At 36.0% G+C, this 19,474-nt stretch overlaps 1 long non-coding RNA gene across 1 annotated transcript in view; it reads left to right on the top strand.

Annotated features, from left to right (window-relative positions):
• Positions 1-17,915, top strand: part of LOC121030530 (uncharacterized) — a 289,158-nt gene extending 271,243 nt beyond the window's left edge. Inside the window, exon 3 of the long non-coding RNA XR_005790281.1 lies at positions 17,818-17,915. This is a non-coding gene — a long non-coding RNA (uncharacterized LOC121030530). The remainder of the gene's footprint in view (positions 1-17,817) is intronic.
• The last annotated feature ends 1,559 nt before the right edge of the window (positions 17,916-19,474 follow it).

The following is a 19,474-nucleotide window of genomic DNA, read 5'->3' as shown; positions in this document are numbered from 1 at the left end:
ACAATCAATAGAGTGAAAGGCGACTAGTGGAATAGGAGAAATATTTGCAAATCATATTTCTTTTTTTATTTTTTTTTAATGTTTATTTATTTTTGAGACAGAGAGAGAGCATGAACGGGGGAGGGTCAGAGAGAGGGAGACACAGATTCTGAAACAGGCTCCAGGTTCTGAGCTGTCAGCACAGAGCCCGACGCGGGGCTCGAACTCACTGGCCACGAGATCATGACCTGAGCCGAAGTCGGCCTCTTAACCGACTGAGCCACCCAGGCGCCCCTGCAAATCATATTTCTAATAAGGAGTTAATATACAGAATATATATAGAACTCCTACAACTCAACAATAAAAACAAAAAACCCAATCCAAAAAATGGTGACAGTTTGAATAGACATTTCTCCAAAGAAGATATATAAATAACCAATAAACACATTAAGAGGTGTTTAAAATCGGGGTGCCTGGGTTGCTCAATTGGTTAAGTGTCTGACTTCAGCTCAGGTCATGATCTTTTATGGTTGGTGAGTTCAAGCCCCATGTGGGCTCTTTGCTGACAGCTCAGAGCCTGGAGTCTGCTTCCAATGCTGTGTCTCCCTCTCTCTCTGTCCCTCCCCAACTCTCTCTCTCTCTCTCTCTCTCTCTCTCTCTCTCTCTCTCTTTCTCTCTCTTTCTCTCTCTCCCCCTCAAAAATAAATAAACATTAATTTTTTTAATTTAAAAAAATTTTTTAAAAAGATGTTCAAAATCACTAATAATTAGGAAAATAAACTCAAACCACAATGAAATACCTTCTCACACCTCTTAGGATGGCTACTATCAAAACAACAGAAAATAACTGGTATTGCAAGATTGTGGAGAAACTACAACCCTTGTGCACTATTGATTGGATTGTAAAATGGTGTCACTGCCATGAATAAGTAGTATGGCTGTCCCTCAAAATATTAAAAATAAGATTTAGGGCACCTGGGTGGCTCAGTCAGTTGGGTGTCCAACTTTGGCTCAGGTCATGATCTCAGGGTTAATGGGTTCAAGCCTGTGTTGGACTCTGTGCTGACAACTCAAAGCCTGGAGCCTGTACCTCTCTCTCTGCCCCTCCCCACTCATGTTCTGTCTCTCTCAAAAATAAGTAATTATTAAAAAAAATAAAAATAATATTAGATCTAACAATTCTAAGTACATATCCAAAAGACTTGAAAACAGAGACTTGCACAGATATTTGTATACCTATATTCATGGCAGCATTATTCACAATAGCCAAAAGGTGGAAGCAACCCAGATTCTTATCTAGGGATGATTGAGTAAACAAAATGTAGCATATACATACAATGGATGTTTTTCAGCCTTCAAAAGAAAGGAAATGACACATGATATAACATAGATGAACTTGGTGGACCTTATGCTAAGTGAATAAAGCTAATCACAAGATACCTCTCTTATATGAGGTATCTAGAGTAGTCAAATTCCTATAGATCGAAAATAGAATGATAATTGCCAGGGTTGAGGGGAGGAACAGGAAATGGCGAGTTGTGTTTGAAGGTTATAAAGTTTTCATTTTTCAAGATGTAAAGAGTCCTAGAGACATACAGTGATGATGATCATGCAACGTGAATGCACTTAATGTCAATGAAATGTATTCTTAAAAATGACCAAGACAGAAAATGTTATAAGTATTTTATCCCAACTAAAAAGAATAGCGATTGAAAAGTTATCTCTAAGAAAATGAAAAAGCGCAATAGAAGAAAACATTCACAAAACGTATCTGATAAAGGATATGCAACCATATTACATAAGAACTCCTGCAATCCAATTTTATGAAAACAATCCAATTTTCAAAATAGTGAAAAAGTTTGAACAGATACTTTACCAAAGAAGATATACAGATGGTAATTAAAAGAAACGATGTTTAAAGCATTAGTCAATTGGAAATTGCAAGCTAAAGTCAAAATGGAATATTATTATATACATACAAAAATGTCTATAAAATAAATAAAACCTAACCTGACAATATCAAGTATTGACAAGTATGCAAAACAATTGGAACTCTTATATATCCTTAGTGAGAATTTAAATAGTACAGCCCCTTTGGAAGGCAGTTCAACAGTTTCTTAAAGTTAAAAATACACTTGCCATATGACCTCACTATCCTGTGCCTAGAGATATAAAAATTTGCAAATGTCTACAGAAACTTTATTGATAATTGTCCCATACTGGAAATAATACAGTGACCTCCAACTGATGAGCAGCTAAACAGATCGTGGGACATCCATAATATGGAATATTAATCAGCAATAAAAAGGAACAAACTACTGATACATACAACATGGATAAATCTCAAACGCATTATATTTTATGAGGATCCAGACACAAAAGGCTAGTATTACATGATTCTGTTAATACAATATTCTGATAAAGGCAACATATATGGACACATAACAGATCAGTGGTTTCTAAGGACTGAGGATGGTGTTGGGGTTGAATGAAAAGGAGCTTGAGGGAATTTGGGGGGATGATGGAAATCTTCCATATCCTGACTATGGCAGTGGTTACATAATTGTGTACATCTTTGTACCTTTGTCAAAATTCATTTAAATAAACACTGAGAGGCAGGGTGTATTTTACTAACTGTAAATGATACCTCAATGAAACATATTTTTTAAATGTTGTAAAAACGTTAGGGAAAGAGCTACTGTGGAGAAAGAATTCTCAAACAATCTTAAGAGGAAACTTGGAGCTCTCTGAGTTATAAGTGAGACAGCATACCCCATGAAACAGAGAGATAATAGTGTGATGGGTTAAGAATACAGCTCTGAAGTCTAGATTCAGGCATTTAGAAAATGGTACCTCCACTCTAAGCAGTGTTACCCTGGACAAGTTCCTGACTTGCTCTTCTACAAGATACAGAGACAATAATAGTGCCTTCTTCATAGGATTATTATTAAGATCAAACTAATACAACACTTACAGCTGTGCCTGACATATGGGAAGCACTACATAAGTTGTTTAACAAAAATACATGTACTATAATGAATCATCAAGTCACAAATATGTCCATTAATTTATTGAATAAAATAAGTAATACAGATCAAAGACAGCCCAAAATATTGGGACTTTTAAAAGTAATGGTTTGTTTTGAGAGTAGAAGGAAACCTGTTTAATTATTTTTTCTTCTGACAACCAAATGTTTATAAGGACTATGATGCATATTTGAGTTACCCGGTGCATTTTGATAACCATTATTACTTACAGATGATGTGGTTTTGATTAAAACAATAAATGGAAATGTGTTCAGCCAGTCATTAAGCCAATATTTACTATTCTGTCCTAGGAGCTTGGCATAAAGCTGTGTTCTGGGGATACAAAGATGTGTGAAGTCCCAGTACTGATTTTAATGCATTCACAGGCTAGTGGGGAAGGAATATAGGTACACAAAAGTCCTGGAGGATAAAATGTGCACAATGAAATGGAAGCTCTGGCAGGTCCTGAGATTAAAACAGAAAAGGAAAAGAAGCAGTGAGCTTAAAGTTAAAGGGGTTTAGGCTTGCCGGTCACCCTGGGTGTTGGGTCAACCCTGACTTCTGCCTGAATGATCTTGAGGGAGTAATTTAATTCTTTAAGCCATGGGTTTCTTATCTTGAAACATGTAAAATAACAGTGAGTATATCATAGGGTTGCTGTGAGGATTAAGCAAAATAATACATGTGAAGTGCTTAGGCAGTAGATGAAACTAGTATTAGTATTAGTCCTTGGTTCTACCTACTTAATACATCATGCCATCACTGTGCCAAAGGTCCCTACTATTTACAAAGTGTTTTTATATGTGATTAAATTCCCTGTATCCTCAGCAGTTATCTAAGTTAGAATGGCAGATTTTATTGTCCTCAATTTATAGATAAGAAAATCAGGATGTCTCTTTCTATACTAAGATACAAAATTTTTTTTTCACGAAAGCCTATATTCATTTCACTTTATCAGACTGAAAGGATTTTCTTAATTTTTACTACAATGTTGTACTCATAAGCTGCCTAAAACATTCATGTATTCCATTTCTCCCTCTCTCTCTTACACACACACACACACACACACACACACAACACAACACACACACACACACACAGTCACACTCATACGACTCCGTTTATTTTCAATCTATTGCATAGCCTGTGGTTCTTTAATATAGTTTTTGATTAATTGGAACTCCTTTTATTCTGGCAAAGTCCATTTTTCCAGTTCTTTATACTTTTAATTGGGTATGTTTCATTACATTAAAAATATTTCTGTCAGAAATAACAAGAACCAAAGTTAGCAAAATAACTTTGAGCTGTAAACTTGAGGCTTTATACCCAAGTCTATTTCTAAGGGTATAAAGATAAAAGAAATAACTTCATAACAAAAAATGTTCTGTTAGTGATTTATCATGCCTTATTTGCTTTTTAAAAATACTCTTTATTTTTTTAAATAAAATATGCACACTCCTTGACTAATGAGAAAGGGGAGACAAGTATTAACTCAGTATTACTTCTTAGACACCTGGCAGACAAGAATATCGCACACATGAAAAAGCAGCAGAAAGGAAAGTAGGTGAAATATGACATGAGATTAAGCTCTTTCATTCTATTAAAATTTATAAGACACAGACTTGAAGATACTGTTTATAACAATTCACTGATTCAGTCAATTTAGCTAAATTAATCAACTTTTTAAAAATATATAGACTTTATGAATATGGCTACCAGCTGTTGAAGTTGGACTTAAGATTTTGATTGCATGCAAATGATTTTGGAACCAAAAAGAAAGTCAAAGTAGCATCGAGTAAAAAGTAAGCATAAAAATAAAATAATGGGTCATTTTGATAGTAAATTTGTCATCAAAACAGTGTAGGTAAGGTATACAGTTAAGTAATTATCACATCTGAAATCCAGATATTCTACCACCAGGAAAAATATTTGTTGGGAGTAAAAAAAATGACTCCATGTGTTGTTGATCAATCATCAAGTTAGCTTCCTGCTGGTACTTGTGTAGGTCTATTACTGTTGTGAATATTTTACCTGTGAAATCAGGGAGAAAAGGTAATTAAACACACATTAACCAGACCTAAGGGTTTGAATGTAGCAATCTATTAATCAATATTGATTGAATATTATAATAAGCATCATGAAGGAGATGAGTTTTAGCTATGTCTTGAAATATGAATAAGATCGGGATGGCAAGAAAGCAATGGGGTGAGAAAAGGATATAAGAGAAGAAATTTCAGCTAGAGGAAATAATGACATTTCCATAGTTTCCATAGTCATAGGAAATAATGACATTATCCATAGTGGAAAACTGTATGTCCGAATATACACATGCCTTCTTTTCTCATTCTATCAAAAGTTATAAATATGAGATATGTTAATATGTAATTTTGAAGTGTTGTTACTTAAACATGACTCAATCCTAAAATAACACCCAACAATATTCACTTAGTCATACATTCTCTTATTTCAAAATTCTTATCTACTTCTCACTTCCCACTTCTTTCACTTAATCCAAGCTTTCCTTGATTCAGCCAGTATTTCTACATATCAGTTATGTACCTGGCACTGTGCTGGGAATATAAGGATGAGTAAAATGTGATACGAATCCCTGATTTCAGGAACCTTCCAGTCTAATTAACGGGGACAGAAATCAATCAAATGATTCTATAAGTGAATGTAAATTCATCCTTGAGTTCAGTGCTAGAATAAGAGATGCATGATGCATCCGTGCATATGAGAGAAGTTACTGACCAGGTCAAGGATGTCAGGGCTTATCTGAGGAACTGACAGTTGAATTGCAACCTGAAGAATGAGTACAGATTAACTAGAAAGAGAGACGCATTACGTATGGAAGGCAAATCTTATTCAAAAGAGTGTAGTGAGAGGACGTTTGGCAAGAAGGAAGATCTTAAGGATGCTAACGTTGTTGGATCAGGCAGAGCAAGGAGGAGTTTGGTGCCAGGTGAGGTTGGTTGTTTCTCGGCTGGATTACTGTTGGACACCCTTTGGTTTGGCACAGTACTAGTTTCTATTCAATCCAGTCCTACCATCTGTGCTTCGCTAAGTAAATATGATCATATCACTCCCATAGTAAGCACCTTCCATCATCCCTCGTGGAGACACTGCACTTAGGTGGAGTGTGGATCTCATCATTGCCAAAATATGCCCTGCCTTTAAATGGCCTTTGAATTTGACACCCTTTCTTGATCCTGGAATTCCACTTCTCTGGATTGTCCTGCTACCAGCCTGGTGATCTAGTTCTCTACTCAGTAGATGTCAGATGTCACTCTTGTGAATTGAGACCTGTGAATCCTACAAGTGGTAATCTTCCCTCTCTGTGTTTACATCACTTCATGTACCTCCCTGTCCACACCTCTGTTTTCAGGCCATTCTAGGAGAACGTGAGCTGCTTAGGGTTGGGGATCTATTCTCAGGCTTTTGGGTACAATAGTAAGTGTCCAAAAAATCCTGGTACTCAGTAAATGGTTTATTTATTTATTATTTTTTTTTTTTTGTCAAATCTAAGAATCATGTCAGTCTTTCAGGACTCATTATGGTCACTTAGAAAAAAATGATTCTGGGGCACCTGGGTGGCTCAGTTGGTTGAGCCACTCTTGATTTCTGCTCAGGTCATGATCTCACTGGTTTGTGAGTTTAAGCCCCGCGTCGGGCTCTGAGCTGACAATGTGGAGCCTGCTTGGGATTCTATTTCTCTCTCTGTCCCTCCCCAGCTCACACACACACTTTCTCTCTAAATAAGTAAACTTAAAAGAATGATTTTGCCTGATTTGTTGATTCAAAACAATAAATCTTAAATGGTTAATTTTAAAGGTAGTCTGTTTTTTTCATAATTAATTATTACAATGACTGGTTAACGCTTTCTGTGTAAGCCCAGATGGGTCATTACCTTCTCATAGCTAATTTCTTTAATTAAATATGAGATGAAGAAATATTAATACCATTAAACCATAACCTTGAACAACTTACTTAATCTCTCCTTGCCTCAGTTTCCTCATTTTTAAAATGGAGATAATAACAGTTTCTATTTCCTAATATTATTATGAAAATAAACTGGTTAACATTTTCAGAGTGCTTTGAACAGTATCAGGGACAAAGTAATTCCCTCTACCAAAGTTTGTGAAATGAGTAAACAAACACACATGCAAATAAGTCATTCACTGACAGTATTTCTGAGCAATTTCTGTGAGCTGTATGGAGTATAGAGGTGAATTCTAAATGTATTGATCATCCTTTGCTATATCACTTTCACACTTACCCTTATTAATCCACTATTACTGTAGAAACACTACGCCTTTCCCAACCCTTTATGATTCCAGGAACAGAGAGAAACTCCATTCCTTCATATTCCTCTCCCAAATCCATCATACTATTGGACCTGGTGATGAGTCCATTGTTTCTTGCCTTTGCTGATAAAAAGAGTGTTTTAAAGCTCATGCCATTAAAGAATACCATACTCCCTTTCATTTATCACTACTATTTGTAGGACACTGACCATTCTCTCTCAGCTATTTCATATTTTAACCTCTGGTTAATTGTCACTATCTCCAATGCTATGGCTGTTGTAATTCTTTAGATTTAGCCATATAGATGATTCTCTCAGTTCCCTGGCTTCAAAATTTCTTGACCTTCATGCCTCCACAAATGTGTCATTCATCCTACTTCAGCCCTCACTCTCCTGGTTTTAACTGAGACATCAGCACTGACTGCAACTGTAAACTCTCCAAATGTCAGTCTCCAGTATAGCACCCCTGTCATTTCCAGGCTCCTTCTAGTCACCCAGCTCCAAGAATTTCTCTACCCATGTCTGACTTATACCTTATTGATTCTGCTACCTTTTCACTCTCTCCCTCTCTAACTTCATTCTTTACTTCACTCTTTTGCCAGCTGGGGTTCAGTCTATCATTTATTAAAATGACTTAACAGCCTTTCCTTCTCTCCATGCATTGTACTCACCTGGCAAAATCCAAACCTTCGTTAAATCAGAGTCAACACCGATCTCATGCTCATTCTTTTGCAACTAAAAAAAAAATTGGAGGAAAGCATTACAACTGGTTTTGCTTCAAATTTATGACTACTATATTCAAGAAGAGAGCCAGAAACCATACTATATTTCTTAATTATTTTATTCTACCACTCTCCTAAATAACCAAACCATGTCCTCATTTCTCAAACTTTTGACATCTTCTTCCTTTCATGAAGAGAGAGCAAGATTATTTGTTGTGCTTCTAATTTCATTGAGAAAATATGAATACTGAGGAAACATTACATACTCCTCCATCAGAGCTAGCTTCCTAACAGCAGGTGCATCTTATTCTGTTTCTTTTTAATTTATCTGTGTCACCATAAGACTAGTCCTTCTGTTTGTAATTTAAATTTCATCCCCTTTCACGTATTCAGAAACACCACTTGTTATGGGCTGAGATATGTTTCCGCCCCCCAGAGTCATACATTGTAGTCCTAATCCCCAGTACTCCATATTTGGAGATAAGATTTTTAAAGAGGTGATTAAATTAAAATGAGTTCTTTAGGGTGGGTCTTAATCCAATATGACTGTGTTCTCAGAGGGGAGTTAGGACACAGAATCACAGTCCCTGTATTCAGGGACTAAGGTGCAACCATGTGAGGATACACAGCAAGAAGGCACCTATCTGCAAGCCAACAAGAAGGGGCCTGGAATAAACAAAAATCTGTCAACACCTTGATCTAGCCTCCAGAACTATAAAAAAGTCACCGGTTTAAATCACCCAGTCTGGTATTTGTTATGGCAGTTCTCACAGCTAATATACCACTCACTTAATACAGTCTCACCATCTTTTCTTCAAGATCTATTGTTTCCCTCTTAATAGAAATATCCCATCAGGATCTGAATATATGTTTATTTCTTCCATCTCAAAGAGAAAAATCTTATTTGGACCACACATTCTCCTCTGGTTGTTGCCACATATGTTTCCCTTTTACAGTATAATTCTACCTCTAATTTTTACTCTTTCTTTATTGAACATAATTCAACCAGGCTCCATGTTGCTAAATATAGCACTCAATATTTATTTGTTATCCCACTTGACCTCTAACAGCATTTAATATGAAATCACTCCTCCCACTTTTTGTGACATTTTCTGCATTTTGTTTAGGACTTTACCTCCTCTTGTTTTTTCCCCTGTCTCGCAGACTCTTCTTCATACTTTCAACTTCTAAACACTAGCATGTACAAGGACCCCATTCTTGGGACTTTTGTCTTCTCTACTTGGCTCATTTGATCCAGTATCGTGCTTTATATAACATTTGAAGATACTCAGATTTTTATCTACAGACTGGTTATCCCTGCTTAATGCCAGACTCCTGTATGTCAGAATACCTACACTCTGCTAGCTAATATGTTTCCCAAATTCAACATGTCCAAAACAGAAGTCTCTTGTAACTTGTTCTTTTCAGTCTCTCTCACATGTGGCACCTCCATTCTTCCATCAAAAACAAAACAAACAACCAGAAATCCTTGTTGTTATCCATGAATCTTAGAATTCTCACTCCCTTTATCAAATCCATCATCAAATCTTAACACCTATACCTCCCCAAACTCCAGTATCCATTAATTCTATCTCTCTCTCTCTCTCGGTTGGATTGCCCCAATATCATCTTTTTTTTTTTTTAATTTTTTTTTCAACGTTTATTCATTTTTGGGACAGAGAGAGACAGAGCATGAATGGGGGAGGGGCAGAGAGAGAGGGAGACACAGAATCGGAAACAGGCTCCAGGCTCTGAGCCATCAGCCCAGAGCCTGACGCGGGGCTCGAACTCACGGACTGCGAGATCGTGACCTGGCTGAAGTCGGACGCTTAACCGACTGCGCCACCCAGGCGCCCCAGTGCCCCAATATCATCTTGCACCCTCCTCCGCTTCACTCTCAACGCCACAGACAAGGACGTCTTTCTTTTTATTTTTTTTGTTACTGTCAAATATTTTATTTAACTCATTGATCAATGAGGAAATCAATAAGGTGTTAAAACTGGTTCAAAGGAGAATTTAAAGCACAGACCTATATAGGCAATCAAGACTGATAATAGATGAAAACTGGCTAATAACTTAAAGTATATTTTTTTAAGTTTATTTATTTATTTTGAGAGAGAGCGAGAGCACACACGTGTGAGTGGGATAGAGGCAGAGAGAATTCCAAGCATGCTCCACACCATCTGCGTAGAGCCCAACACGGGGCTCAAACCCACGAACCATGAGATCATGACCTGAGAGGAAACCAAGTATCAGGATGCTTAACAGACTGAGCCACTCAGACACCCCTAAAATATGATGTTTGAGATTATCTTTTCTATAGAATAGAAATGAATTATATCTCTACAGTACATAACTCACTCGCATTGCTATGGATGAGAATCATTTAAGAAATAGCAGTTTTCTACAAATTAATTTCTATGCCTACAAAGTTATAAAATTGTCACAGAAAGATAGTCAAAGGTGTATAGCCCTCTAATGTCACATAATCCCTGAAGGGAATCTCTAACACTTTTTTAAAAGGACAGTCATCTTGGGGCGCCTGGGTGGCGCAGTCGGTTGAGCGTCCGACTTCAGCCAGGTCACGATCTCACGGTCCGTGAGTTCGAGCCCCGCGTCGGGCTCTGGGCTGATGGCTCAGAGCCTGGAGCCTGTTTCCGATTCTGTGTCTCCCTCTCTCTCTGCCCCTGCCCCGTTCATGCTCTGTCTCTCTCTGTCCCAAAAATAAATAAACGTTGAAAAAAAAATTAAAAAAAAAAAAAGACAGTCATCTCTTTTGCTTATTTCTAAATCTTTGAATTTTTTCTTGACAAATATAACATTCATTATGTGACTATTCTACCTTCTTGTATAATGTCCCTACAGAAAATGATTTTTTTTATTTCAGTATAGTTCAACTGGTGTTCAACTGAACAATTTGACAAATTTATACCTTATGCTATGCTCACCACAAATGTAGCTAACTTCTGTCCCATTACTTTACTCTTACAGTATCATTGACTGTATTCCTTATGCTTTGCTTTTTATTCCTGTGACTTACTCATTCCATAACTGGAAGCCTGTATCTCTTTCTCCCCTTCACCCATTTTTCCCAACCCACCATGCCCTCCCTTCTGGCAACTGTCGCTTTGTTCTCTTTATTTATAGGTCTGATTCTGCTTTTTGTTTGTTTGCTTATTTAGATTCCATTTTTGTGGAACCATATGATATTTGTCTTTCATTCTGCCTTATTTCACTTGGCATAATATCTTCTAAGTCTGTCCATGTTGTCTCAAATGGCACAATGTCATTCTTTTATGGCTGCATAGTATTCCTGTGTGTGTGAGTGTGTGTGTGTGTGTGTGTGTGTGTGTGTATCCCATTTTCTATATCCATTCATCTGTTGATGGACCCTTAGGTTGCTTCTATATCTTGGCAATTATAAACAATGTTTTAATATACATAGGGGTACATATATATATATATTTCAATTAGCATTTTTGTTTTTTTGGGGAAAATACCCAATAGTGGAATTATTGCATCTTACATCTTTCTGTAACATAAGGCAGATCATCTACGATATTGCTCTAAACTCTTCAGTGGCTCCTCATCTAATCAAAGGTTTTGCAAGGTATCCTAACATATTTCTCTCTCCTTTGTTCTCTGTCCCATGAACACTCCAAACCTTTCACATCAGAACTTTTGAGCTTATTCATTCTGTCAAGAGTACTGTTTTCTCCAAATATCTGGATGTCTCCCTTGTCCACCCTGCTTTTACCATCTGATAAACCACAATTTCCTCTTTTTCCCTCTTCTCTTCTACTATATTTAGCTCTATGAAAGTAGGGGTTGTAAATTGTTTTGTTTACTGCTGTATCTTCATGCCTAAAGCAGTGCCTGGCACATAATAAGTACTTGGTTAACATCTTGAATAAATAAGAAAGCAAATCTATTAATATGAATATGATAAACGCTCTCTTTTTGTAATATGTTTATATGGCTAATAAATAGCTTCTTAGTCCGCCTTTTACTGAAAACACTTCCTCAACAGCACTGGTTGAATCTTGCTTCCTGTCCTGGGCTTCATGACCGAGATGTGGAAACCCACCTGGGTATTCTGATCCCCTGGCAAACCTAGGATTCTGAGAGAGTTAACATGTGAGAGGGCAGTAGTTGACCAATAGAGGATGGTTGCTGGTGGGTAAATACTCCTGCTTCCATTCCATAAATCCTAAATCGGATTCCTCGCTGCACTTTAGAGTGTCCACAGCATGATCAAACCACAGTTGCCCATTATGGTAACTTAGTGGTAATGCAATCTTGTATTCACTTTAGGATCTTTTTCTAAAATAAACTGCCTGCACTGAAGCCCTTGTTTCAGGTTCTGCTTTCTGGACAGAACCCAGGCTAATTCAATTTTCCTGTAAAACGAAGTTCCAAAATATTCCCTAGTATATAAAGGCACTTTATAAACATTTGCAGAATAAATGAATTGGAGAATCCATTATAAAGGCAAAAACCCTTATTCTACATTTATAGATAAGTTTTATGAGTTCAAATTAGTCTTATTTATATCATCTCCTACTGCTTCATTTATAACTATATATCAAATACCAGAAACACAATGTCCCAGGAGTCAATAATATTTTTAATTCTTTTTTTTAATTGACTAAAAGGATCATGGAATGTTTATAATCAAAGCTTTAGAATACCTTCTATTTTAATGGGGAAGAAAAGACAAATTACAGTATGAAAAATTTCATTAGTGCTTTTTACTAAAACCTACTCCATTGGAAGATTAATGACTTCTATAGTTTAACTCTAAAATTCAAGTAACTATTTTAATTTGCACTTTAACTAAGTTCTCTTCCTTCAGAACAATGTGTACGGTCATTGAATTTCTACAAGCTTCTCCATGGGTAAAATTCAAACTATTTGTAAATGACTTCATATGTCTTGACAAAAGTAAGGTAAGGGACAACATTGGGGTGGTTTATAGTGATCCTTATTCCACATTTATTTATTTTTCTCAGCAGTAAAAAATTAACATCTTTATTTCCCAGAGTACTTCTGGCTAGTGGAATCTGACACGAGTATCATCACTTCCTGGTTCTAGTTAGGTTAAACTAGGCTTACACTGTAGAATAGTATAGGCACAGGGATTCAGTGCACAGAGGAGACAGTGAATGGCCTTTCATACAATCCAGTTTCTTCCCTCACTACGTCTTGCTAGGCTTGCAACTTATTAGTTTTTCATACACATCCTACTCTATGTTTGTAAGACCTATGCATAGTAAAAGATGGTAGATGCACTTGGATTTGCCTTTCTGCCATTCAAACAAAATGAAATTTTGCAACAGCTGGTGTCTTCTCTTGGTGTATTGAGAGTGTTTGGGAATGGAAGAGAGAAAAAAGTTACTCTTTTGTATACACAATGATAATGACTAAAACCTCAGTTCAAATTCCACCATGAAAATGTTTCTGAAATTTTTCTCATTGTTTTACATTTTATTTTTTATTTTGATGACAGTTCTATGATAAACTCTTACAGTATCTATGAAAATTTTAGCTCCTAGAATCTCCTTGACTGAGTCTGAACAGGCAAAATGAGTAAGTACAAATACTGGGCTAGCACATATTTTCAGTAATTTATTATTCCAAGCCTATGCATTGTACATTAAAGTATCTTATCAGTCCTAAAGATAAAACTAGGTGTTATAAGGGAACCCATCAACTTATATAGTCAGGTGATTTTATTTCATGAATGATTAAATAACTCTGTTGTAATGAAAAATGAAAATGTATCTTTGCAAGTGTTGAGAAATATTTTATAACATATTGATAAAACAATAAGCTGCATTGCAGAGCTCTTTCACTTTCAATACACCTTCTCATACATTAAAGTTTTGAACTGTCCAGTAATCCCTTTGGAAAGCTGAGACAAATGGATTTATCCCCATCACACACACTATGGAAGCAAGGTAGTTCAGACCTGTTAATCAAGTTGCTCAAGGCACACAGTTTGTAAGTAATTGAGTATAAGCTTAGACTCAGGTTATTTTTAAATTTTTAAATAAACCAAATACCAAAAGAATGAAAGGAGAGCTGTTTTCTTCATGGAATCCAGGCTTTGTTTTCCACAAAACTTTTAAAATGAAAACATAACATAGCAATAGTCATTATTACAGCTTATGACTTTGTAATCATAAATAACGACAAAACATAATCAGACCTTATGAGAGTAACGTAAGATGGATTATCCAAGTCAGTAAAACTATCTTTTATTACCAAGTATCTATTGCTGTCATTCTGAAAGACCATCCAAGACCCTTTGAACCCCTAACTATACACTAAAGTACATGCAGCTTTTTTAAATTGTGTGATAGCAACAGTACACACACTTGAATATAAAAAGTACTTTTTTTAATGTAACCAAAATTTTCTTTTGATTTTCCTGTTTGAATTAGCAGCTGAAATTTTCCCATTTTTAATTAAAGATCATAAAATCACTTCTAGCATTAAGTGTAGTATAATCATATTTTAAACTCAACCAATCCAATATTTTTATTCCCTCCTATCTGCTTCCTCCCTTCTCCCTGTGAACAGTTTGAATTTCTAACAGCTAACCTATCACATGTAGTGAGCAAAGGGACATGGCTTCACATGACTCTCTCTGGCCACAGGCTTTGGTTTCATGGTATCTGGTCTCTCCTGAATTTGGCTATCATCATGTGGCTAACAATTACCAGTGGCATCCTCAGTTCTTCCATAGCCTCTGCTCTATCAGTGAACATTTGCAATATCATCCAAATCCCAGCTTTTGACTTCTAGTTTGCCAGAACTTTCTAGTTCCACTTGAGAATTGACTAAAGTTACTTTAGCTTGCAATACACCTCTAAACGTAGTTGTTGTTATTTTTCATTTCACCTCTATTGATGGGATGCCTCCTCAGATACTCACAGTGCCTAAATTAGAGTCATGTTTCCTGCAATCCTTTCTTTCCTTAAGATTAGTCAAAATCTTCTTTGTCTTTGGGAAGGAAAATAATTTTTTAGTTGTCATATTTTCCCCATTATGTAGCTTATGTTTTATAATCCCTGATCTCAGTCGTATGCCTTTGGTTTTGATCATCCATCAGAAAGTTTAAGGAAAGATTTTTGTCTACTATGTACAATCAAAAGTCATGGATTTTTGGATAATTCTTCATTCAAGAGTATTTCTTCCCACCTGTGAGGAAAGTGAATAGGAAAATTAGCTATTCCTAAGGTAGAAGGAAGAGCAGTGGACCAAGATGTTTAAGTCAGTGAATGGGGGGAGGGAAGGGACCACAGTTTAACCCAAATATATTACCTCCCTTCATATATTCTTTTTCCTCTTATTGTTTATAAATTTAATTTTTCCATTGATCCGTAGTATAATAACTCTTGCATTCCTCTTTAAACTTAGTTGTTATTTTTTCAACAGCTTTTGCAAGTAATGCTTGCAAAATCCAGGTGTGTTAGATTGTTGTTGTGGTGGTTGTTCCAACATGAAGATGACATAGTCTCTGTCTTCAAGGTCCTCACAATTTTATTAGAGGTGGCCACATAAACAGATAATTAGAATGTAATGCATAGAATGTTGTAAAAATAGAACACTATGAGTAGAGTATTCAACTTAGTCTAGAGAATTTCATAAAAGCTTCATAGTGTTGGTCGTTTGAACTTGTGTAAGAGAGATGAAAAGGAATTTCAAAGTGTATCAGTGTAAAGTGAGAAAAATAGTTACAGTGATTATTGGACAAAATCACTGTTGTCTGGTTAGATTTCTGTGTAACCATAGGCATTTTTGCATTTTATGAGGGCAACACCTGTACTCTAGCATTAGAAATCCAGGAATCAGGTGTGCCTAGGTGGCTCAAACGGTTCCGCGTATGACTTTGGCTCATGTCATAATCTTGTAGTTCTTTGGTTCAAGCCCTGTGTCAGGATCTCTGCTGTCAGCATGGAGCCTGCTTCAGATCCTCTGCCGGCCTCTCTCTCTGTCCCTCTCCCACTCGTGCTCTCTCTCTTTCTCTCTCTCAGAAATCAATAAACATTAAAAAAAACAGGAATCAAAGAATCAGAAATAAACCAAAGAGTAAATTACTGTAGATAATCCTAACACACATTTTGACACTTTGCATTTCTCTGCTGGCAAGAACTGATCAACTGGCTGTTACAGAAGTAATTGGTTAATTCAGTCAAACTGGCCATTAGATTAGTTGAATGGGCAAATCAATTGTTCTTACTAGGTTGAATGATGAATAAAAAATCTCAAATTGTATGTTTTATTATAAAGGCAGGAATCTGTTCTCAAGTATTACATTTCTTATTTAAGATGTGCCTGTAGGTTTCTGAAAATCATGAAATGTGTACATTTTTACATTGCTTTCAATGGAGTTTTTTACAACACTGTAATGTTAGTGAGGGACAGGTCTTTGACTCCACTTTACCGATGGAAAGATTAACATATATCAGGGTTAAGTGACTGTCGATTGTTGTACTGCTAATAAATGTCATGTTTAGGACTTAATCCCAAGGGCTTCTGTCTCCAAATCAAGTATCCTTTTTCTCTAATTAATGCAGAGCAATGGAATTCTGTGTGGGAAAAAATTTAGAGCTGTCAATAATTAAAAGATATTCCAAGTTATGAGAAATTTTTATATCACCACAGAAACATTTGTTTGCCTTAGTGATTAGAATGGTGGTAGTATTTATAGCTTTATAGTTGAAAGACAGTTAAGGCAGATGGATGACCTTGCACGACATTATTGGCGGTAAGGTATTATCAAGAAAAGTATGTGTCATCCATCATTATCATGGAGTTTCTCTAAAACTACATAAATTGTTATAGGATCTCATGTGAGCTTCACTCTAATATTAGCTGGATGATATAGAATCCTGAGGTCCATATTATTTCCCAGTTGAACAAGAGTATTTATTAAGGTACATACAAAATCACTGGTACAATTGAAAACAGAAAAAAATGAAAGATGCATTTTTTTCTTTTTGAAATATTTTCTTTCTCTCCCTCCCTGTCCCTTCCTTCTTCCTTCCTTCCTTCCTTCCTTCCTTCCTTCCTTCCTTCCTTCCTTCCTCCCTTCATTCCCTCTCTCCTTCTTTCTTTTCTTTTCTTTTCTTTCTCTTCTTTCTTTGCCACAAGCATTGACTGAATGCTACTTCATGGTCATTAGTGCATGAACATGAATAACAATGTCTAAAATATTGTCTATCTCCTGGCAAAGCTAGCAGTCTAGTGATAGGGGCAGAATTTCTACTTATTCAAGAATTAGAAAATTATATTCTCACTTCTGAGTTTCTAACTAGAATTGCACAGTCATGTAGAATATGGATAATAGCTGATTGGTTTAATCCATTAATTGAGTTTAGCAGAACTCAAATCTCTATGGACAAATGAGAGAAATAAACCTTATGGAACTGTGATACCTGTAGATCACAGGCCTGTCTAGCCCTGTTCCTCACTCAGTGCATTGTAGAAGACTACTGCTTGCAGAAACTCGAGCTAAGCACTGCTAAATTACTGCCACCCCCTGTTTTTCTAGGAATGTAGAAATTAAAGTTATTGTGTGAAATTTTCCAATCTTTACAAGTGGAAAATAAATAACACTCTTAGAAAAGATTGTATAGACAAACTAAAATAATGGTGGCCATCAGTTTGCAAACCGTATTTTTTAAAAAATTTATGTAACATAGGAATTATAACATATGATAACACTTTTTATCAAGACCTCAAGTTTGATCAAAATTGAATTTGTTTCTGGCCCTAGGAAAATTGTGAAACTATAAATTGAGAAGTAAAACACTCAAAAGAAGAGACAAAAGGAGTGAAGGAAAAGGAGGAGTTGACGAGAGAAAGAGAGACAAAGATCAGGTAGGGGAGGGGAGGAAAATTATCTCTTTTTTCACACTCTTTGGGGTGGCTACATTTGCACTCTCAAATTTATTGAAAGAGGAAAAAAGTTTGTGTTAATTTTTTTAAGGAATCAATTAAAGAAATACTCTCAACCTGAAATTTTCTTATGAGTGGTCAACAGATGTTTCTCCAAGTTAGTGAGTTTACTTAAATGTCAGAGGCTGGACATTTGTATATAAAATCTCTCTTTAGTCAAAAAGAAGCAAATTAGAGGAATCTCTTACCAGTGTAAATATTTCAGGCTATAATAAACTTCATAATGCTGTGGCACAAAATGCTTGGCCAGAACACATTAACTTGTTCTCTCTAATTTCAATAAGAGTAGTATTTTCCCTTTTGAGTTTGAAATAACAAATCACACTTAGCACAAAAATTCTCTAAATGTAGGAATCTTTTTAAACCCTGACTCTTTACCATGTGAGCCTCATTCCTAAGTAGTAAAATGACAGACTATTAACTTTGCTTTCCACTTCCTTTGAGTCATGACTTGACTTTCAAAACATTTTGGTCAAGCAGACTCAAAGTCTCCTTGCAGAAGAAACATCGAGGAATCCTGTACTTCTCTCGTTTTACAATTCCCCTTCAGGGCAGGGCACACACAAGTGACCCTGGCTTTTGACAAACCTTAGCTGAACAAAATGTAACAAGCCCTGTCTGTTTTGAGCAGAATTTTCTATTCTGACAGATACAGCTCAGGAGCATTTGATGTCTGCTTGCTGGTCATAGATAATGGTGCATCTTGGGACCATTGTCATTCCTGTCAATAAGAAGGCCTGGGGGGACATGCAACAAAGCTACCTTTTGATTCACCGTTTTTCTTTCCTTCCCAAGACATTTGTAAGCCTGTGGTCAGCTAGGTCATTTTATTTTATCCTGATGTGCCTTGATAATAGCATGATGTCTACAAAAAATTTGACAGGCCATCGATGTCTGTTTCTCTGACTCCTATGTTGTTTTTCAGTCCTTCTCAATGTCAAACATACTTTGAAAGCTACTGATTATGTTGGTTGGGACTGTATTTGACAAGACATCTATTCTTTGATAAAATTAAACTCATGGGGGTTGATCTTGGAATTTAAGATAATTTTTTGAGCAATGCAAGAGACTGTTGCTTTAATGCTGGCACTCAAGAAATGTTTGAAAAACTGTGAATTCTTTTTGGTTCAGATAAACTAAGTTTTTTAGTATGAATTTTGAAGACTGGAACAAGAGGAAACTTGTAAGTGAAGAAAAGACAAATTATTACTCTGTCCCGTTAAAGTGAGATCTAATCTCCCATTTATTGAATTAGGAAACTCTGCTACAATTATGGATAATAAAATGTGTAAGAATGTATATATATATAAAGAGGAGTTTGCATAGAGGTCAGTCTTAGAGGGGAGACTCTTCTAGCTGGAAGTATATGTGTATAGCTATATGAATTTTTGTGTGTGTATATATTCTCACACCCAGATATGTTTCCATGTATGTAAACACATGCATATGCAATGTTTACATGTCATGAAATAAAA

This window comes from Herpailurus yagouaroundi, unplaced genomic scaffold, assembly GCF_014898765.1.
Source record: "Herpailurus yagouaroundi ecotype Mexico unplaced genomic scaffold, PumYag 140, whole genome shotgun sequence".
NCBI lineage: Eukaryota > Metazoa > Chordata > Mammalia > Carnivora > Felidae > Herpailurus > Herpailurus yagouaroundi.
The sequence above is the reverse complement of the archived record's forward strand: the minus strand, read 5'-3'. Positions and strand labels throughout refer to the sequence as shown.